The sequence below is a fragment of the Equus caballus genome, chromosome 13 (assembly GCF_041296265.1).
Source record: "Equus caballus isolate H_3958 breed thoroughbred chromosome 13, TB-T2T, whole genome shotgun sequence".
NCBI classification, from domain to species: Eukaryota; Metazoa; Chordata; class Mammalia; order Perissodactyla; family Equidae; genus Equus; species Equus caballus.
The window spans coordinates 28,051,133-28,074,132 of record NC_091696.1 but is presented as its reverse complement, the minus strand read 5'-3'; the positions used below and the strand labels follow the sequence as shown (position 1 = coordinate 28,074,132).

The window sequence follows — 23,000 nt, the reverse complement described above, 5'->3', positions numbered from 1 at the left end:
CAACTTTATTTTCTGTTTTAACCTTCAACCACCGTATGCTGCTTTTCTTCCCCACTCTAATCTCCACCTGACCAAATCCTACCCATCTGTATCAGGCAAACAGAAACCATTCTGGGTATTTTAGCAAGAACAGATTTAATAAAGTAAAATAACTAAGTGCTTCTAAAGCCATTGAAAGGCCCTGGAGTAGTGAAGGTCAGAGAGAACTACTCCTGGCTTTGAGAAAATCGAAAAGTGCTGGACTCACAGGACACTGCTTCCAGTGACCTGAGCCGCTGGCAACATGAAGAGAATGTTTCCCAGGAGCTCGCTTGGAAGCTGCTGCTGACTTGATGTTTGCTGTATGTCCTTGTGTCTGCCAGCTGCTGCCAAAGAGCTATAATAGGTTCTCCTTTTTTTGCCTTCTGTATCTTGCATAAGTGCCTCTCGTTGGTGGAGTCTAAATCATAACCTTTCAGACCAGTGAAGCTGAGAAGTAGGGTGTTAGGGCTTCTAGCCCCTGTTTAGAAGGGCAGACACGGGACTGAGCATAACACAGTCTACCTTTTTGGATACTCAGCATCTGCACACACCCTTCTACCTGTATTTACATTTTCAAACAATAATAAACACAAAACCTTTTCTTATGCCTAACCTGTTGAAATTATTACTCATACAAGGGAGGATGTATTCACTATCTTCCTTTAAAAGGGAAAATACTCTTTTGAGATCCTATACCTAAGGATGAAATTATAGGTTACCTACCACTGACCTATCTTACATAAAATAGTTGATGGAGAGGGGAAAAAAATTGTATATACCAAAGCAAGGAAGACAGTATGCATAGGTACAACTATCCTGATATTTGCGCCTGGTCACCTGTTCAATAGTTGGTGTTCATAACTTCTTTCTTCCTTAGCCAGGTCACGTTTCCTTTGTGCTCTATCAATACCTCCATATGCTGATTCCTTACCAGGTTAGTGATCCAGTCTGTCAGTGGAGAGTGAGCCAGTAGTGAGCCCTCCTTCAGTCTTCTCTTAACTTTTACTACTGTACGTGAGAGTACTAAGAGATGCCACAGAGGTCCTCTTGGTTCCTGACAAAATTTTTGATTCTGTGGCATGAAGAGCTCAGGAGCCAGGTGATAGTGGTAACTGTCAAGAACTGTGGAGTGTCTGCTATTTTACCCAACTTGCAAGCTAAGAAGTTAGCCCGGCAGAGTTTCATGGATGTCGGCAGAGGACACAGGACTCCTGAGTCAAAGACGTGGTACAGCAGGCAGCTTGAGCTTCATGTTCACATTGGTTCCCCTGCCCTGCAAATGCTGTAAGGGTGATGTGGAGGTGGGCCAGGGGAATGCTGGATGCAGAGTGGATTTATGTTACAGCTGAGGAACCCTAAGCTTAGGAAATGCCCAGTCTTATAAGAGGGTTGCTTGCAAACTTTCTCAACCTTTAGGTGTGAGGGAGATATTATCTTTATTATGCTGGTCAGGAAACAAATCTGTCTTCTACACTGGAGGGAGACGCTTTCTGTATCTTCCAAGACACTTTCTCTATCTTTGCTCTACAAACGTCCTAGAAAAGATAGTCTGGAAATAAAGCTGATCTAAGAAATGCAGAACCACCATGGAGAATTGTCCATTAACATAACTTCCCTGAAATCTGGTGGAATCGTTCTTCCCTTAGGAACCTGTAAACTGGAGTCAGTGTTCCGGGGATGGAAGGCAGCAGTGGAGTGAGTGGTGTATTGGTGCTAATAGTGAGAGGAGCCACACCTACATCCCTCTCTTCAGGTCTGTCCAATAGGACTCTCTGCAGTGATGGGAATGTTCTGTATCTGCATTATACAGTACAATATACTGACCATATACCTACCACCTAACCTAATACATAATACTTGATACCTAAGGACATAACCTGCTACTAGCCATTTGTGGCTGTTGAACACTTGAAATGTGGCTGGTGTGACTAAGGAACTGAATTTTAAATTTTATTTAAATTTAAATTAAATAGTCATAAGGGGAAGTAATTTTGACTACTCTTGATTCCAAAGCTCTTTTTCTGCATCTCTCTGGAAGCAGTTATCAGTTTCTTCCTCATAACACAAATGTTAACCAGGTGCCTCATTGCCCCATTGGAATATATATTCTGATTCATTTAAAAAGTAACCTTTTATTATTGCAGAAACAGTATCTGTGCATTGTTGAAAATGAGAAAATTTAGACAAATAAAAATAACAAGGTAAAACATATTTCCACTGTAGCAAAATCAGCACGAACACCTTAATTCATATGCTTTCTGTGTGTATATGTGCACTTTAACCTGAATGAGATCATACTGTATATACTATTTTATAACCTTTTTTTTCAGGCAGTGAATCTTGAGTTTCCTTTTCAGTAAATCTTCATCTCATCTAATACCCAGAACATATTCAGATTTCTTGAATTGACCTCCAGATGACCGTTATAACTCATTTGTTCTCACGTTTAACCTGGTTGTGTCTGTTGAGTCTCTTTTATAATCAAGCCCACTCGTTTTTTATTTTTTGTTAAGTGACACTGATTTAAGAGACTAGGCAAGTTTTGCATAAGATCCAACCTTTTAGATTCTTTGGTTGTTTCTTTGCTTTTTGGGTATATTTCTTTATCCCAAGTATTTCTTGTAAAGGAGAAGTTACATTGAAAGACTTGATTGATGTCTGACACTTTTGTGTTATCATAGAACACAGGTCACGTTTATTGCATCCATGTGATGTGTGTTGCGCCACGTCAGTAGACTTAATATGTGGTTGAGTCATCACCATTAATGGTGCTGATATTGACCACTGAAACAGGATAGTGGCGTTCTATTCCCCCCTTTTGTTCATTTATGTTTTTCTCCTTATTATTAGAACTCTACTTTGGCATTATTAAAACATTCGGCTTCCTGTCAACCATTAAGCTAGTGTTTACTTTTTTTGAAATACCAATTGATAGTACTTAGTTAAGGTTTGTAAAATCATAATATCAATTCTGTTATTTCTTCTACATTTATTAGCTAGCATTCTTCTGTTAAAAAGAGAGCTTTTTTTTTTAATCAACTGGGGTTATTTGGTTACTCTGAAATGCAGTTCCTATTGGCAAGTCAGGATAAATGCTTAATTCTTTCTCTTTAGTTACCACTTTTCAAAGTAGAAGTTGTTTTAATAGCCATCTCAAATGGTGACAAATGTTTCTTTTCATCTCTTTTTTGAATATCATTATGTAGTGATGTATTTTCATCAGTTTAATCCATCACAGTTATTTTCTTTTTTGATTCTCAAATTTTCACACTTTGGCTGGTGGGAACTTTTCCAGCTAACTCCTGTGTACCCCTCCCCCTGTTTTCCTTTTGTTTTAGTTAAAATTGTTTCAACTTTATTGAAGTATAGTTGACATAAAAGAAATTGTATGTATTTAGAGTATACAATTTGATGAGTTTTGGCATGTATATACTAGTGAAACCATCACAAAATCAAGATAATGAACACCCCCCCAAAATTTCCTTGTGCTTCTTTGTAACCCATCTGTCTCTTTACTCCTATCCCCAGGAAACCACTGATTTGCTTTCCTGTCTCTGTATATAAATTTATGTTTTTTAGAATTTAATACAGTCATGCATTATGTTCTCTTTTTGATCTGGCTTCCTTCATTTGGCGTAATTATTTTGAGATTCATCCATGTTTTGTGTGTATCAGTACTTCATTTCTTGCTGAATATATTCCATTGTATAGATATGCCACATTTGATTATTCATTCACCTGTTAATGGACACGTAGATTGTTTGCAGCTTTTTGCTATTTCGTATGAAGCCAATGCTGTGAACATCATGTACAAGTCTTTGGAGATAACACTCATTTTTCTTGGATGTATACCTCGGAGTGGAATTGCTTAAGTTTATGTTTAACTTTAGTAGATATTAACAGTTTTCCAAAGTGCTTGATTTTAACATTAGTTTTCAGTAATTTCTTTGATTTTATAATTGTACCACTTTTTTCCCCTCAACAAAATTCTTGATTTCTAACATTGACATAATTATTTATTGCCATTAACCTGCAACAGTGGGTCTTAAAGTGTGGTCTCCAGACCCATTGGGGTCCTTGGAGGGCAAAACTATTTTCATAATAATACTGTGATGTTATTTGTCTTTTTTGCTGTGTGGACATTTGAACTAATGGTGCAAAAGCAACGGTGGGTAAAAGCACTGACCCCTTAGTATGAATTAAGGCAATGTACTAAAGTGTGCTAGTAGTCAAGGTACATGTACTTCTTGTTTTTTTTAATGCCAATTTCACTTAAGAATTACCTTGATGAAGTAGCAAAAATTATTAATTTTTAAAAATCTCTACCTTTAAATACCTGTCTTTTTAATATTCTGTGTGAAGAGTTGAAAGTATCCATAAAGTACTGTTGTTGCATACTACAGTATATAGTTGTCTTAAGGAAAAGCATTTGTGCAGTTGTTTAAGTTAAGTTACTCTTTTCATGAAATATCATTTTTACATTTAAGAACAGTTAACTATGGTTATTCAGGCTTAGATATTTGACACATGTGTTTTAAAAAATAAAGTGAGCCTGACACTTCAAGGAAAACAACTGAAAGTATTTGTTGCTAGTAATAGAATTTGAGCTTTAAAATGAAAATTAGAATTTTGGAAGACTTGTATTAGTTGCCGTAAGTTTGACAGACTCCCAGTACTTAAAGAATTTAATGATGAGATCAGTTGTGATATTAAAAAATGTGATTTTTAAATATTATACAGTGAAACGTGTCGCTATTTGGAAGATCTGCATAAGCTGGTGAACCAGTATTTTCCAAATGACTGGTGCATGGTTATGAAATCAAATTCAAAGTGCAAGTTGGACAAATAGATTTTAATGTAACAAGATATGAAAAGTTTATTAATATGGTTTCAGATACCACAATCTAGTTAATCTTTATGAAACTACCACTTGTGGAGTTTTGGTAGTATCAAAGTACAACATTCATAATTTTCTGAAAAGGCTATTAAAATACTCCTTTTTTCCAGTTGTGTATCTGTGTGAGGCCAGATTTGTTCATATACCTTAACAAAAACAACATATCACAATTGGAATGTATAAACATATATAAGAATTCAACTGTTTTACTCTTTTTTTTGTTTTGGAAAATATATTTTTCATAAAACTGTGCTATTGTGTTGACATGTAATGGTCTCATCTTAAATGAAATACGTAAATATTTTAAGCATTTCTTGATTCTAATTTCTAATATGTAAATTTTGATTGATGTAAACCACATAAATGGAAGTTCTTTAGGGTCCTGGAATTTTTTTTTTCTTTGTATGAGGAATATTGGTCCTGAGCTAACATCTGTTGCCAATCTTCCTCTTTTTGCTTGAGGAAGATTGTTGCTGTGCTAACATCTGTGCCAGTCTTTCTCTGTTTTATGTGCGATGCTGCCACAGTGTGGCTTGACGAGCAGTGCTAGGTCCATGCCTGGCATCTGAAGCTGTGAACCCAGGGCCACCGAAGCGGAGCTCACAAACTTAACCACTATGCCACTCAACTGGCCCTAGGGTTCTTGATAATTTTTAAGATGAGAAAAGCTTTGTAGCTCCTTCTCTCTGTAGAATGCATCTCATTAAGCGTGTACATTCAAAATATTTTTTCTGAAGTTCTTTGGAATAGTATATTTGTGTGATTATGGAGGTAATTTGATATTTGGTTGATGTATTTCAGTTTAGTTTCAGTTTAAAGAATTGAAAAATTTGTTTATTTTTTTTGAATAGGTTAAACTTTTGTTTTTTAAGGTCAAAGCTGTAGGGTTATATAAAAAAGGAGTATACAGTGAAGTCAGAATCATTATTCCTCTGTATCACTTAGCACATACTATGGTAAACATATATTAAATAAACATATTAAATACCTAAAATCAAGATATTTTCCTGTCTACTCTCAAAGAACTGCAATAATCACCAAATGTTAAAAGAATTTTGTTATAATAAGCAAAAAATTGATCTAGAGCTATTAGCTCTTAAAGCTCTTTGAAAACTAATAAATTATGATCACGTGAGGACTTTTTGTCTTTAGGCTTGAAGGTGAACATAATTAGTATAAGTGATGTAGGAGTCTATTGGCTGGGTAGCCCTTCATGAACCATGGCTTCCCGTGTTCACATTCTTGTTGGTCCTTTCCCATATGACACTAGGATTGGCCATGTGACCTGCTTTGGCCAATGGGATATTAACAGGCATGATGCAAGTAGAGGCTTGCTAAGTGCTTGCACATTGAGGCTTGTCCTCTTGGAATGTTTCCTCTGGGAACCTAGAATGTTTCCTCTGGGAACCTAGATACCATACTACAAAGAAGCCAGTCTTAACTCCTCAAGGAGTGAGGTGCCCCAGCCAGTGTCAACTCTCAGATATCTGAGTGAGATCTTGGTGTGCAGCCCCAGCCAAACTCCTTCTGCATACAGCTGCGTGAGGGACCTCAGCACACACTTCAGGGAGTGGAAGAGCCACCCAGCTGAGCCGCAGAATTAGCAGAGAAAATAATAGATTGCTGTTGTATTAAGCCGCTGAGTTTTGGGGCAGTGTGTTACGCAACAGCAGGTAACTGAACCAGAAGACGTTGGCTACTTATATGGAAGTGATTGTGGTTTGCTGCTGATTTGGTGGGTGTTAAATATCTGTGTAGTGGGGAGAACAGTCATAGTGAAGAATGATAAAGCTTGAACTGCTGGGAGCCCTGAGCTGAAGCAACTCTCATGGTATAGATAAAGATTTACATGACAGTGCTGAGCAAAGCACGGGAAGTATGATTTTTTTTCTTTTCTCAGTGCTGTATCAGGGAGTATCTGCCTGAAAGGTTAAGGGCTTGGCAAGCAATCTGTCAGATGCTTTGTGGCTTTGCCATCTTCATTTTCTAAATCTCTATCACCTGAGTGGAATCCTGGAGTAGGAGATTGTTTCAGCCAGGAAAACATGACTTTAAGGATACTGATGGAGGAGGACTTGCCTATTTGATGGTCATTTACTTTAATTGACAGTGTCTTTTCCTATCCTGACCGTTGCAGTGTCCTAGTCTGGAAAATAAATGTATTTATCGTAAGTATATGTGTGTATGTATATATAGCGTATTTAACTCATATATAGTATATTTATACACATATATAGCATATATCATTTTTGATATAGCATTTTGACTTTTCATTACAACTGCGACTTTGTTATGTTGAGTTACAGTGGTAATATAGAAAATCATAAGGACTACCTAAGTCACATGTCACAGGGAGTAGGAGAAATCGAATTGTGATATTACTACACTACTGTCAGCAAGTATCGAGTGCTTTCTATATATCTAGAGATAATGTGGAAGGTAATAGGGATATGCAGGAGGCCTGCCCTTAGTGAATTCAATCATTAAGCTTGGTGAAAAGGTCCCTCTCCTATCTTTACTTTGTATGTCTTTTCCTGTTTCCCTCTCCCCACCCCCAAATACAACTCCAGGAAACCCAAACCCATATCAAAAGTTGATTTGATACTAGTCATTTTATATCCTTGCTGATTTTCTATCTACTTGTTCTGTCTGTTACTTAGAAGGGAGTGTTGAAGACTCCAACTCTAATTGTGGATTGGCCTATTTCTCATTTCAGTTCTATCAGTTTTTGCTTCATGCGCTTTGCAGCTCTGATGTTAGGTATACACATTTAGGGTTGTTATGTCTTCTTGGTGAATCCGCCCTTTTATCGTTATGTAATCTCCCTCTTTATCTATGGTAAGAAGTCCTTGTTCAGAAGTTTACACTGTCTGATGTTAATATAGCCATCCCAGCTTTCTTTTGGTTAGTGATTGTATACTCTACTTTTCCCCATTCTTTTGCCATGACTTCCTTTAGCATTTTGTGTAGAGCAGGTCTGCTTGGCAGTGAATTCTTAGTTTTTCTTCACCTGAGAATATCTGTTATTTTGCTTTCATTCTTTGTTTTTGGTGCATATTGAATTGTGTATTCACATCTTTTCTTTCAGTACTTTAAAGATGTTGCTTCATTGTCTTTTGGCTTTTGTTGTTTCTGATGAGAAATTCTCAGTAATTCATATCATTGTTCCCTTACAGTGAGTTCTGCTAGAACATGGAAGTTGGGGGAGGGGAATGTCTGTAAGTCTTATTGAAATGCCCAGCCACAAGAAAGTGCTGAAAAAGCACATTGTCAGCACTTGAGAATAGTGTGAAGTACACAGTGCATGGTGATGAATTATGCAGGTAGCAGTTGGAAAAGCTCCCATATTCTGGTGAAAAAAATAAAGTCACACAGAGCTTCAATTTGTGACTTTACATTGATGAAAATATTCACACACTTGTGGATGTTGCTATGTCAAGTTTATGATTCAAATTTTTTCCTTAACAAAATTGCTTTTGTTTACTAGTAAAGGAACATATTTTATGTAAAAAATAAGAAAAATATAGGAAATAAAATAAAAATTATATTCCACCTTGCAGAAATTTGGGTGTGTTTTCGTTCCAGCTTTTTTTACTATTCATCTTTATATATGTTTTTACATATTTGAAATCCTATTGTATATGAAATTTTGTATCAATTATTTCACCTAACATTATAATATAAGCCTTTTCCTATTGAAAAATCTTTTTTACATATAATTCTTAATGGACTATATAATTATTGATGAATGTGCCATAATTTAATTTGCTATTCATCTGGTGATGACATAGTTGTTTCCAGGTTTTTTGCTCACTATTACAATTAATTATGTGAAGAATATGTTTTTGCATAAAGTTTTATTTGCATTTAGATTATTTTCTTAGAGTGAAATCCCAGAAAAGACATTACCAGTTGAAAGGGTTTGCTAACAATCTTTTCTTATAATTTTCTGTTAACTGTTTGTAGAATTATTAACAAAGACTGGATTTGTTGTCTACTGAAAATATTTTTCCTAGTTTGTTTTTTTGATGTACTTAAATTTTACATTTTTATGTAGTTTTATCCATTTAATGTTACCTTATATTTTCTTCTCCAATTTTTCTTTTATTGAAGTCACATTGGTTTATCGCATTATATAAATTTCAGGTGTACACCATTGTATTTTGTCTTTTGTATTGACTACATTATGTTCACTGCCAAAAAGCCAATGATAGCTGCCATACGTCATTGTACACGTGTGCCCCTTTGCCCGTTTCGCCCTCTCCCCACCCACTTCCCCTCAGGTAGCTACCAGTCTGTTCTCCGTATCTATGTGTTTTGTTTGTTTATACTCCACATATGAGTGAAGTCATACTGTAATTGTCTTTCGCTTATGCGTAATTTGCTTAGCATAATACCCTGAAGGTCTAGCCATGTTGTCGCAAATGGCAAGATCTTGTCTTTTTTAATAGCCAAGTAGTACTCCACTGTATGTGTATATATATACATACATACCACATCTTCTTTATCCATTCATCTCTTGTTGGGCACTTAAGTTGCTTCCAAGTCTTGTCTATTGTGAACAGTACTGCAATAAATATGGGTGCATATGTCTTTTTCAATTAGTCTTTTCATGTTCTTTGGATAAATACCTAGAAGTTGAATAGCTGGATCGTCTGGTATGTTTATTTTTAATCTTTTGAGGGATCTCCATACTGTTTTCCAAAGTGGCAGCACCAATTTATGTTCCTGCCAGCAGTGTATGGGGTTCCTTTTTCTACATATCCTCTCCAACACTTGTTATATCTTGTCTTTTTAATAATAGCCATTCTGATGGGTGTGAGGTGATATCTCATTGTAGTTTGATTTGTATTTCCCTAATAATTAGTGATGTTGAACATCTTTTCATGTGCCTATTGGCCATATTTATATCTTCTTTGGAAAAATGTCTGTTCATATTCTCTGCCCATTTTTTGATCAGGTTGTTTGTTTATGTTGTTGTTATTGTGTATGAGTTCTTTATGCATTTTGGATATTAACCCCTTATTAGATATATGAATTTGCAAATATCTTTTCCCAATTGGTAGAACCATCTTTTTGTTTTGTTGATGGTTTCCTTTGCTGTGCAGAAGCCTTTTAGTTTGATGTAGTCCTGTTTGTTTATTTTTTCTTTTGTTTTGCTTGCGTGAGGAGACATCGTATTCAACAAAGTACTGCTAAGACTGATGTCAGAGAGCATACTGCCCATATGTTCTTCCGGAGTTTTATGGTTTCAGGTCTTACATTCAAGTCTAATCTGTTTTGAGTTAATTTTTGTGTATGATGTAAGATAATGGCCTACTTTCATTCTTTTGCATATGGCTGTCCAGTTTTCCCAGTACCATTTATTGAAGAGACTTTCCTTTCTCCATTGTATGTTCTTGGCTGTTCTATTTTTTTAAGCTTACAGAATTTTTTCCACACGGGGATTTGGAAAATAGTCACTTCTTTCTTTGTTTATATTTTTTTTATTTTATGAAGAATAATTTTTTAAATTCTGTTAAAATAAATACATTTGCCGTCTTAATTATTTTTAAGTGTACAGTTTAGTGGTACTAAATACATTCACCTTGTTGTGCAGCCATCACCACCATTCGTCCCCATAACTCTTTTCATCTTGCAAAACTGAAACTCTATATGAAACAGTAATTCCCCCTTTTTCTCTCCCCCCGCCCACTGGCAACTACCTTTGTACTTTCTATCTGTATTGTTTTGATGACTCACTACTTCATATTGGTGGAATCACACAGTATTGGTCTTTTTGTGGCTGGCTTGTTTCACATAATGTCCTCAAAGTTTATCCATGTTGTAGCATATTGCAGAATTTCCTTCCTCTTTTAAGTTGAATAATATTCCATTGTGTGTACACACCACATTTTCTTTATCCGTTCATCTGTTGATAGACACTTGGGTTGCTTCCATGTTTTAGCTATTGTGAATAAGGCTTCTGTGAACATGTTTGTGCAAATATTTCTTTGAGACCTACTTTCTCTTCTTTTTACTATATACCCAGAAGTATAATTACTGGATCCTATGGTAATTCTATTTTTAATTTTTTGAGGAACCTCCATAGTGTTTTACATAGCATCTGCACCATTTTACATTCCCACCAACAGTACTCAAGGATTCCAGTTTCTCCACATCCTCACCGACACTTGTTGTTTTCTATTTTTTGATAGTAGCCATCCTAATAGGTATGAAGCGTATCTCATTGTTACTTGGATTTGCATTTCCTTAATGATTAGTGATGTTGATCATCTTTTTCATGTGCTTATTGGCTATCTGTATATTTTCTCTGGAGAAATGTGTAGTCAAGTACCTTGTCCTTTTTTGATTGGTATTAGTTCTTTAAAATGTTTGGTAGAATTCACCAGTAAGACCATTAGGATTAGGTCCAGGGCTTTTTTTGTTGTTGGGAGATTTTTGATTACTGATTCAATCTCATTACTAGTGATAGGTCTATTCAGGTCTTCTGTTTCTTTGTGATTTAGTCTTAGTAGGTTTTCTGCTTCTAGAAATTTGTCCATTTCAACTGGTTATCCAATTTTTTGGTGTACAGTTGTTCATAGTACTCTCAAATCCTCTTTATTTGTGACAATGGGTAGTAATGTCCCCACCTTCATTTCTGATTTTAGTAATTTGAGGCTTCTTTCTTTTTTTCTTAGTCCATTTAGCTAAAGTTTGTAGATTTTGTTGATTTTTTCAAAGAACCAATTTTTTGTTTCATTGATTTTCTGTTGTTCTTCTATTCTCTGTTTTATTTGTCTCTGCTCTAATCTTTATTATTTCATTCCTTCTGCTAGCTTTGGGTTTGTTTGTTCTCCTTTTTTTAATTCCTTAAGTTGTAAAGTTAGGTTGATGTTTGGAGTTCTCTTTTTTTCTTTTAATGTAAGCATTTATAGCTGTAAATTTCCCTGTTAGCATTCCTCTCACTGCATCCCATAAACTTTGATGTTTGTGTTTTCATTTTCATTCATCTCTTAAGTGTTTTCTAATTTCACTTGTGATTTCTTTTTTACCGAAGAAGATTAGCCCTGAGCTAATATCTGCCAAGCCTCCTCTTTTTTCTCAAGAAGACTGCCCTGAGGTAACATCTGTGCCCATTTTCTTCTACTTTATATGTGGATGCCTACCACAGCATGGCTTGCCGCATGGTGCCATGTCTGTACCCAAGATCCGAACCGGTGAACCCCGGGCTGCTGAAGCGGAACATGAGCACTTAACTGCTGCACCACTGGGCCAGCCCCTCACTTGTGATTTCTTACTTGATCCATTGGTTGTTTAAAAATGTGCTGTTTAATTTCCACACTTTTGTGAACTTTCCAATTTTCTTTACGTTATTGATTTCTGTCTTCATCCTGTTGTGGTCAAAGAAGATATTTTGTATGATATCTATTTTTTAAATCTGTGGAGACTTAATTTGTGGCCCAACCTATGGTCTGCTTGGAAAATGTTCCATGTGCACTTGAGAAGAAAGTGTATGCTGTTGTTGTTGGGTGGAGTGTTGCATATATGCTTTTAGAGCTAGTTGGTTTATTGTGTTAAGTCCTCTATTTCCTTACTTATTTTCTGTCTGGTTGTTTTCTCCGTTACTGTGAGTGGAGTATTGAAATCTCCAAATATTGTAGGACTATTTCTCCCTTCAATTCTGTACATTTTTGCTTAATATATTTTGATAGTCTGTCATTAGGTGTGTAAATGTTTATAATTGTCATCTCTTCTTGTTGTATTGAACCTTTATTAATATATAATATCCTTCTTTGTCTCTTGTAATCTTTTTTGATTTAAAGTCTATTTTGTCTGATACTCGTATAGCCACCTCTACTCTCTTTTGGGTATTATTTACATTGAATATCTTTTTTTAATTGACATTATGATAGTTTACAACGTAGTGAAATGTCTGTACATTATTATTTGTCAGTCATCTTATAGGTGCACCCCTTCACCCTTTGTGCCCCACCCCCCCACCTCCGTTCCCCCTGGTAACCACTAATCTGTTCTCTTTGTCCATGTGTTTGTTTATCTTGCACATATGAATGGAATCATACAGAGTTTGTCTTTCTTTCTCTGGTTTATTTTGCTTAACATAATATCTTCAAGGTCCATCCATGTTGTTGTGAATGGGGTGATTTTATCATTTTCTGTGGCTGAGTAGTATTCCATTGTGTGTATGTGTGTATATATGTATATGGATATCTTCTTTATCCAGTCATCAGTTGATAGGCACTTAGGTTGCTTCCACATCTTAGCTATTGCAAATAATGCTGCGATGAACATAGGGGTGCATGAGTCTCTTTGAATTGTTGATTTCAAGTTCTTTGGATGGATACCCAGTAGTGGGATGGCTGGGTCATATGGTATTCTTACTGTTAATTTTTTAAGAAATCTCCATACTGTTTTCCATAGTGGCAACACCAGTTTGCATTCCCACCAGCAGTGTATGAGGGTTCCTTTTTCTCCACAACCTCTCCAACATTTGTTATTTTTTTCTTAGTTATTATAGCCATTCTAACAGATGTAAGGTGATATCTTAGTGTAGTTTTGATTTGCATTTCCCTGATGATCAGTGATGATTAGCATCTTTTCATGTGCCTATTGGCCATCTGTATATCTTCTTTGGAGAAATGTCTGTTCATATTCTGTGCCCATTTTTTCATTGGCTTGTTTGATTTTTTGTTGTTGAGTTGTGTGAGTTCTTTATATATTATGGAGATTAACCCTTTGTCAGATATGTGATTTGCAAATATTTTTTCCCAGTTGGTGGGTTGTCTTTTCCTTTCAATCCCGTTTTCCTTTGCCTTGTAGAAGCTCTTTAGTCTGATGACATCCCATTTGTTTATTCTTTCTTTTGTTTCCCTTGTCCAAGAAGACATGGTATCTGAGAACATCCTTTTAAGGCTGATGTCAAAGAGTGTACTGCCTATGTTTTCTTGTAGAAGTCTTATGGCTTCAGGTTTTACCTTAAAGTCTTTGACCCCATTTTGAGTTTATTTTTGTGAATGGCATAAGAGAATGGTCTGTTTTCATTCTTTTAACATGTAGCTTTCCACTTTTCCAAGAACCATTTGTTGAAGAGACTTTCCTTTCTCTGTTGTATGTTCTCAGCTCCTTTGTCAAAGATTTGCTGTCTGTAGATGTGTGGTTTTATTGCTGGGCTTTCAATTCTGTTCTCTTGATCTGTGTGCCTTTTTCTGTACCAGTACCATGCTGTTTTGATTACTATAGCTTTGTAGTATATTTTGAAGTCAGGGATTGTGATGCCTCCAGCTTTGTTCTTTTTCAAAGGATTGCTTTAGCAATTCAGGGTCTTTTGTTGTCCCATATGAATTTTTAGGATTCTTTGTTCTATTTCTGTGAAGAATGTCATTGGGATTCTGATTGGTATTGCATTGAATCTGTTGATTGCTTTAGGTAGTCTGGACATTTTAACTATGTTTTTTCTTCCAGTCTAGGTGCATGGAATGTCTTTCCATCTCTTTATATTATCATCACTTTCTTTCTATTTCATAAATGGATGTTGGATCTTGTCAGATGCTTTCTCTGTGTCTATTGAGATGATCATGTGGTTTTCCTCATTTTGTTAATGTGGTGTATCACATTGATTGACTTGTGGATGTTGAACCATCCTTGTGTCACTGGTATAAATACCACTTGATCATGGTGTATGATCTTTTTAGTGTATTGCTGTATTCGGTTTGCTAATATTTTGTTGATGATTCTTGCATCTATGCTTATCAGTGACATTGGCCTATAATTTTCCTTCTTTGTGTTCTTGTTTGGCTTTGGTATCAGAGTGATGTTGGCCTTGTAGAATGTGTTAGGAGTTGTTCCATCTTCCTCAATTTTCTGCAATAGTTTGAGAAGGATAGGTGGTATCTTCTTTGAATATATGGTAGAATTCTCCAAAGAAGCTGTCTGGTCCTGGACTTTTATTTTTGATCACTGTTTCAATCTCTTTACTTGTTATTGGTCTATTCACATTCTCTAATTTCTTCTTGATTCAGTTTTGGGAGGGTGTAAGAGTCTAAGAATTTATCCATTTCTTCTAGGTTGTCCAATTTCTTGGCATATAGTTTTTCATAGTATTCTCTTATAATCTTTTGTATTTCTGTGCTATGCATTGTAATTTCTCCTGTTTCATTTCTGATTTTATTCATTTGAGTCTTCTCTCTTTTTTTCTTAGTGAGCCTGGCTTAAGGTTTGTCAATTTTGTTTATTTTCTCAAAGAACCAGCTGTTTTTTTCATTTATCCTTTCTACTGTCATTTTTGTTTCAATTTTATTTATTTCTGCTCTAATTTTTATATTTCCTTCTTTCTCCTGAGTTTGGGCTTTTTCTCCTGTTTCTAATTCTCTTAAGGTGTAGGTTGAGATTGCTTATTTGAGATTTTTCTTGTTTGTTGAGGTGAGCCTGTATTGCAGTAAATTTCTTAATACTGCTTTTGCTGCATCCCAAATGTGTTGGTAAGGTGTGTTTTCGTTTTCATTTGTCTCCAGATAACGTTTGATTGTTCCTTTAATTTCTTCAATGATCCATTGGTCGTTCAGTAGCGTGTTGTTTAATATCCACATTTCGCCCCTTTCCCAGCTTTTTCTTGTAATTGATTTCTAGGTTCATAGCATCATGGTCAGAAGAGATGCTTGGTATTGTTTCATTCCTCTTTAATTTATTGAGGTTTGCTTTGTTTCCCAGTATATGGTTTGTCCTTGAGAATGTTTTATGCCCATTTGAGAAGAATGTGTAACCTGCTGTATTTGGATGGAGTGTTCTATATATATCTATTAAGTCCATCTGGTCTAGTTTTTCATTTAATTCTACAGTTTTCTTGTTGACTTTATGTCTGCATGATCTGTCCATTGGTGTTAGTGGGGTGTTGAGGTCCCCTACTGTTATTGTGTTGTTGTTGATGTCCCCTGTTAGTTTTGTTAGTAGTTGCTTTATGTTCTTTGGTGCTTCTGTGTTGGCTGCATATATATAAGTGTTATGTCCTCTTGGTCGAGTGTCCCTTTTATCATTGTATACTGCCCCTGTTTGTGTCTCTTTACCTATTTTGTCTTGGAGTCTACTTTGTCTGAAATTAGCATGCTGACACCTGCTTTCTTTTGTTCACTGTTAGCTTGGAGTATCGTCTTCCATCCCTTCACTCTGAGTCTCTGTTTGTCTTTGGGACTGAAGCATGTTTCCTGGAGGCAGCATATTGTTGCGTCTTGTTTTGTAATCCACGCAGCCACTCTCTGTCTTTTGACTGGAAAATTCAATACATTTACATTTAGAGAGATTACTGAAATGTGGGAACCTAATGCTTATCCCTCGTTTTCCAGTTCTGCATTTCCTCTGTTTCTCGTCCCATGTATTTTGGGCTATCAGTTCAGTTAGGTAGTTTTTTATGCTGGTTTTCTTAGTTTTCTCCTTATTTGTAATTTGCGTCTCTGCTCTAATTATTTGTTTAGTGGTTACCAAGTGGTTTGTATAAAACATCTCATAGATGAGATACTTCATTTTTTAATAGCCTCTTATTTCCTTAGATTAAGCCAGTTCCGTCCCTTTCCTCCTCCCCTTCTAAGTTATTATTGTCACATCTGTTTTTCTTCTTTTGTTGTGAGTTTGTGGTTAAAATGACAAGATTATATTTATTCTTGATGTTTTCCTTCCCTTTATCTTTAATGTTATACTTAAGCATTTGCTCACCTGTTCTGATGGAGAGCTGCAATTTTCTGATTTTGGCTTTCTACTTATCTCCTTACTCACAGTTTTCTAACCCCTTTCCTCTTTTTCTTTTCTTTTCTTTTCTTTCTTTTTTTTTTTTTTAAGGTATGAGGGCCTGCCTGAGGATTTCTTTTGGGGGATGTCTTGTGGCGATGAACTCCCTTAACTTTTGTTTATCTGGGAAAATTTTTATTTCTCCGTCATATTTGAAGGATATTTTCCCTGGTTAGAGTATCCTTGGCTGAAAATTTTTGTCTTTCAGAATTTTGAATATGTCATTCCACTCTCTCCTAGCCTGTAAGGTTTCTGCTGACAGCCTGATAGGGGTTCCTTTGTAGGTCATTTTCTTTTGCTTTGCTGCCCTTAATATTTTTCTTTGGCATTGACTTTTGTGAGCTTTACTACTATATGCCTTGGAATTGGTCTTTTTACATTGATAAAGTTTGGAGATCTATTGGCTTCTGTCATATGGATTTCCTGCTCCCTCCCCAGGTTTGGGAAGTTCTCAGCTATTATTTCTTTGAACAAGCTTTCTGGTCCATTCTCCTTCTCTTCTCTCTCAGATACCTTTAATCCTTATGTTGCATTTCGTAATTGAGTTGGATATTTCTCAGAGAATTTCTTCATTTCTTTTTAGTCTTAGTTCTTTCTCCTCCTCTCTCTGAAGCCTTTCTATATTCCTGTCCTCCAGACTGCTAATTGTGTACTCCATATTATCAGCCCTACTGTTCAGGGAGTCCTGATTTTTCTTTATCCCATCCATTGTGTTTTTCATGTCCAACATTTCTGATTGGTTCTTCTTTACAGTATCAAGCTCTTTTGTGGTGTAGCTCCTGAGCTCATTGACTTGTCTATGTATATTCTCTTGTAAGTTATTGAGTTTTCTAATGATAGCTATTTTGAATTCTTTGTCATTTAGGTTATGGATTTCTGTGTCTTTGGGATTGTTTTCTGGGTACTTGTCATTTTCATTCTGTTCTGGAGATTCAATATATTTTTTCATACTGCTTGATGGCGTGGATTTGTCCAACTGCATAGAGTTTGGTTACTGCTTCCACTTGCTACCACTGGTCGGGAGGGAGCAGGAGCTGTGTAATGTTTGCCCACCAGGATCCCTGTCAGCTGTTCCTGACCAAGCCTGGGCCACTCCTTGGGATTTCAGTGACCCTGTTGGATCTCCTGTCAATTGTGGGAACAGTCACATGGGGTCTTCAGGTTGCTGCTGCTTGCTCCCACCGATCCGCCTGGACACTCTCACTCCTTAGGGACTGCAGCGGTGTTATGGCCTTTTGATGCAGCCAGGAGCTTATTTGCCCAGACTTACAGCTCTGCCGCCATCTGGTCCCCCTGGATCTCACTTGCTCCATCAGGGCTGCAGCAGAGCTATGGGTGTTTAAGGCAGCCCGGCAGTTTGCTTGCTCAGCTATGCTGCGTCTGCTCCTAGGTTGCACCAGCCTTTATGCTTGGTGGGTGGAGACTCTCCCTGGGGCCACTGAGGGACCCTGGATTTTCCCACTGGATTTGGAGCAATCGTGCTGGAGCTCCTGATTGTTACCGCCTGCTCACATGGTCCCACTGGATCTCACTTGCCTCCTCGGGGCTGCAGCAGTGCTATGGGCGTTTAATGTACCTGGTGGCCTGCTCGTGCAGCTGCACTGTGTCTGCTTCTTGGTCTGAATATCATTTTTCATCCTTCAGTTTCAACCTGCCTATGTCTTTGGATGTAAAGTGAGTCTGTTATTGACAGCATTGAGTTCGATCCTGTATTTTTATCCCTTATGCCAGTATCTGTCTTTTGATTGGAGAGTGTAATCCATTTACATTTAAATTAATTACTGATAAGAAGACTTGCTTTGGTTATTTTGCTGTTTGTCATCTTTATCTGCTATAGCTTTTTTGACCCTCATTTTCTGCATTCCTTTCTTGTTTTGTGGTCACTTTATCTTTTCTAGTGAAATGTTTAAATTCCCTGTTAGTTTCCTTTTGTATATATTCTATACCTATTTTCTTTATAGTTTCCATGGGGATTACATTTAACATTTCTAATGTTATAACATTCTAATTTGAATTTATAGCAGCTTAGTTTCAGTAACATTTACAAACTCGGCACCTTTACACCCCCATCCCCACCTCTTTTGTTTGTTGATGTCACAGAATTACATCTTTATACATTGTGAGCTCAAAAACATAAATTAATAACCCCTTAATTGCATTAATCTCCTAAATTATGTAGAAAACAAGATTTGGAGGTACAAACCAAAGTTACAGTAATACTACCTTTTCACTAATAATTGTTTTTTTACCCTTTAAATTTGTTAATCTCTTATGTAGAAAACAGAAAGTACAGTTACAAACCATCATTACAAATAACAGTAGCTTTTATAATTGCTCATGTGTTTACCTTTATTGAAATCTTTATTTCTCCGTGTGTGTTTGAGGCTCTGTCTAGTGTCCTTTCATTTCACCTTGCAGGACTCCTTTGAGCATTTCTTACAGGGCAGGTCTAGTAGTCATGAACTTTTTTTGATCAGCTTTTGTTTATCTTGGAATGTCTTGATTTCTCTCTCACTTTTGAAGGACATTTTTGCCTGATATAGGATTCTTGGTTGACATTTCTTTTCTTTTAGTACTTTGAATATATGGACCCACTGTGTTCTTGCCTCCAAACTTTCTAATGAAAAATCTGCAGGTAATCTTATTGATGATCACTTGTATGTGATGATTCACTTCTCTCTCCCCACTTTCAAGATTTGCTCTTTGTCTTTTGAAAATTTGGTTTTAATGTGTCTCAGTGTGGGTCTCTTTGCAGTCATCTTACTTGGAGTGTGTTGATTGTCTTGGATGTTTGTATTCGTGTCTTTTATCAAATTTCAGAAGTTTTCAGCCATTATTTCTTCATTTGTTCTCTCTGGCCCTTTCTCTCTTCTCCTTTTGGGATCCCCACAAGGTGCATGTTGTTCCACTTGATGATGTCTCATTGGTCTTTTGGACTCTCTTTGCTTTTATTCATTATTTTTCCTTTATGTTTCTCAGACTCAGTGATTTCCATTGTCTTGTCTTCAGATTCTCTGATTCTTCTGCCTACTTAACTATGCCTTTAAATCCCTTTAGAGGGGCCGGTCCTGTGGTGCAGTGGTTAAGTTTGCACGTTCCGCTTTGGCGGCCTGGGGTTTGCTGGTTTGGATCCCGGATGTGGACATGGCACCGTTTGGCAAGCCATGCTGTGGTAGGCATCCCACATATAAAGTAGAGGAAGATGGGCACGGATGTTAGCTCAGGGCCAATCTTCCTCAGCAAAAAGAGGAGGATTGGCAGCAGATGTTAGCTCATGGCTAATCTTCCTCAAAAAAAAAAAAAAAAGAAATTTAAATCCCTTTAGAGAATTTTTCATTGTAGTTATATTTTTCAGCTCTGGACTTTCTTTTTGGTTTCTTTTTAGGCCTTTATGTCTCTACTGATATTTCCATTTTGTTCACACATTGTTTTCTTGACTTTCTCCACATCCTTCTTTAGTTCTTGAGCATCTTTAGGACCGTTTTTAAAAAGTCTGTCTAATATATCTGCCATGAAGTACTTTTCAGGGACAGATTTTGTTGAATTATTTTTTTCCCTTTGAATGGAACATACTTTCCTGTGTCCTTGCATGCCTTGTGATTCTTTTTGAACACTGGACATTTGAGTCTAGGAATGTGATAACACTGGAAATCAGATTCTTCCTCTTCCCCAGGGTTTGCTGATTTTTGTTATTGTTTCTGTTTTTTGATTTTTGTAGGCTGTACTGAGGACCATAATGAGGTATAAACTTAATGTCTTATGTCTTTTCTGAGTCTTTCCTTGGACATGCACAGTCACTTTCTGTTTTTCCCCAAACGTGCTTTGTTGTTTTTGTTGTTTTTGAATGTTCTAGTCTTTAATGTTTGGCTTCTGAAAGGGGAAAAGTGAAAAATGAAGGGGGTTAAAAAGACAGAGCAGTCCTTTAAATTTTCTGGAAGTCACTTCAGCTGGAAGGGGAGAAGTTTGCAAAAAGGGAGGGAGGTGTAGCAACAGCAGCTGCTCACCTCTTTGTCTGTACCTTTGTGATAAGAGTCAGCAATCAGAGCACAGATCCCCAATATTTGGAGGACAGGGTCCTTTTTAGCTGTACCCTAGCTCCTGAAAGCTGTTGCAAACTGGTCTAGGAACATGTGCGCAGCTGCTTGCTATGGGGCTAGATGTGGGGAATGGGTATCTCCTACTGTGCTAAGAGCTGAAATTGACTGAAATGAACTGTGCAAGCCTTGCCTTGGAAATTGTAGGCCTTCACCAGACTCTGGACTCTGTCACCAGACTCCGTTATTTCCAACATGGTTCTATTAGATGGATTCTGCCAATCCGATTGTTCTCCAAGTCGGGGAGACACATTCCTGGTACTTGCTTCTCCTTTATCTTCCACAAATCCTCCTCTGGTTTGTACTTTTTAAAACAGTCTGTTTAATCAGTTTGGAATTTATTTTGCTCTGCATTATGAAATAAATATCTAAGTCAAGGGTCAGCAAACTTTTTCTTAAAGAACCAGATAGTGACTCTTTTAGATTTGTCGGTCATATGATATATATTGATGCGGGATCGGTGAGCCGAGGAGTCGAAAGAAAGATTTCTTAGACTCTCAAGATCTGGCAGTAGTGCTCTTTTATTTAGAAAATAGTGTGGAATAGCATGGGGACAGGACCCATGGGCAGTCAGAGTTTCTGCTGCCGCCGCTTCTGCTGCCCCCGCTGGCATGGGGACAGGATCCATGGGCAGGCAGAGCTGGTGCGTGGGGACAGGACCCACGGGCAGTCAGAGCTCCTGCTGCTGCCCCGAGTTGAGGGTTAGGGCTAATTTTATAAGGCATAGGTATATGATTCATCTCTTTACAAGACAAAGGAAAGAACATGAAAAAAAGTTAAAATGGTATCAGTGCGGGTGGGGTCTGGTCATTGGGTGATCCCATGACTTTTAGACAAGAATCAAATCGGATTAAGTAAAGGTTAGAAAGGTTAGACACCACCACCCTAAACCAGTTACATGAGATTGCCAGACAGCAACCAATTTAAGTTCTTGCCTCTGGCATTGACCAAGAGCCTCTAGAGATAAGACCATCCCCCCCTCTTCCTGGCACAGAGAGGGAGGCATCTTCACAGATAGAGGGTTCCCTTAGAAATGTAAATGTTTCCCAACAAAGGGGCAAACAAATTCCACTCCTTGGAGCCTGAATCTCATCTGTAGTTTTAAAACTAACCAGCCTAAAAATCCTCATCATAAGCCATTTTAAAATTAAGCAGCCTAAAACTCCTCATCATATATTACAACTTCTGAACTGCCATTGTAGCACAAAAGCAGCCACAGAAATAAGTAAACAAATTTTGGTGATGGTATTCCAATGAAACTTTTCGTACAGAAATAGGCAGCATTTGGCCCATGGGTTGTTGTTTATTGACCTTTGCGTTGAGCTTTCTATCCCATGTCAAAAATGAAGACTATGAAATTTTACCCTACTTGCAAGCTAAGAAGTTAGCCTGCCACAATTTCATGGATGCTGGCAGAAGGCAAGGACAGTTTATTACTTATAATAATAGCAGTAGCCGGAATATCATCTTTTACTCTGGTTCGTAAGCCTCAGTTCCCATTAAGCAGCACTAGGAGGGCCAGATAAGATCTGCACATACATTTTAAGAGAGGAACTGCAAGCTTAGGGAACATGAGCCTTTTGTAATTGACAGTAATCCTGCTTGACCTTTGCCCTAGAGGGATACATCTTTGTTATGCTGGACATTAAGTGTACTAGTCATTTGCTACAAAGGGAGACACTATATTTTCCAAGACTATTCACTATACAAAGCTTTTGAGAAGGTAGTCTAGAATAAAGGCAGTTAATGCCTCATCTTGCAAGACATTCAGAGAGAGAGACCCGTGGAGAATTGTCTCCCAACACTCTGCCTCCATTCCCCTTCCCTAAATTGATGTGCACAGAGCCTTCCTAGTGATGGTGTCTTGTGTTAACTTAAAAAGTACGTTGGCCAGTTGTTTTACCCGCAAAATGAGTTTATTCGGGAACAACTAAAAGAATTGGAATTTGAGCTATGCAGACTATGGCGGCCCATAGGTAAATCCAGGGAAACAAAGAAGGGGCTTACTTTTCCAGAGGAAAAGGGAAAGTTGGGATGGGCTGTAGTAAACAAAGAGTCCATTGGAGGAAGCTGGGAGTCCAAAGTGTAGAGGCTTCTCACTGATTGGGTTGCTACAGTCTCTTATTGGCTGGGTTGTTCCCAGGCGGGGAGAGGAATCTTCCTTCGTCTCTCTGGGTAGTAAAGAAGAAAACACTTTCCTGTCGGAGATG

At 37.2% G+C, this 23,000-nt stretch overlaps 1 protein-coding gene across 13 annotated transcripts in view; it reads left to right on the top strand.

The window, feature by feature from the left end:
* The window catches only part of LOC100062082 (S-adenosyl-L-methionine-dependent tRNA 4-demethylwyosine synthase TYW1), a 214,316-nt gene that overhangs the window by 47,078 nt on the left and 144,238 nt on the right, over nt 1-23,000 (top strand). Inside the window, exon 1 of one of the 13 annotated variants that reach the window (XM_070231778.1) lies at nt 6,307-6,591. The exons of the other annotated variants lie outside the window; for them this stretch is intronic. The gene's annotated coding sequence lies outside the window, so the exon portion shown is untranslated. Of the gene's footprint in view, nt 1-6,306; nt 6,592-23,000 lie in introns of those variants that run through there. 13 annotated transcript variants of the gene reach the window in all.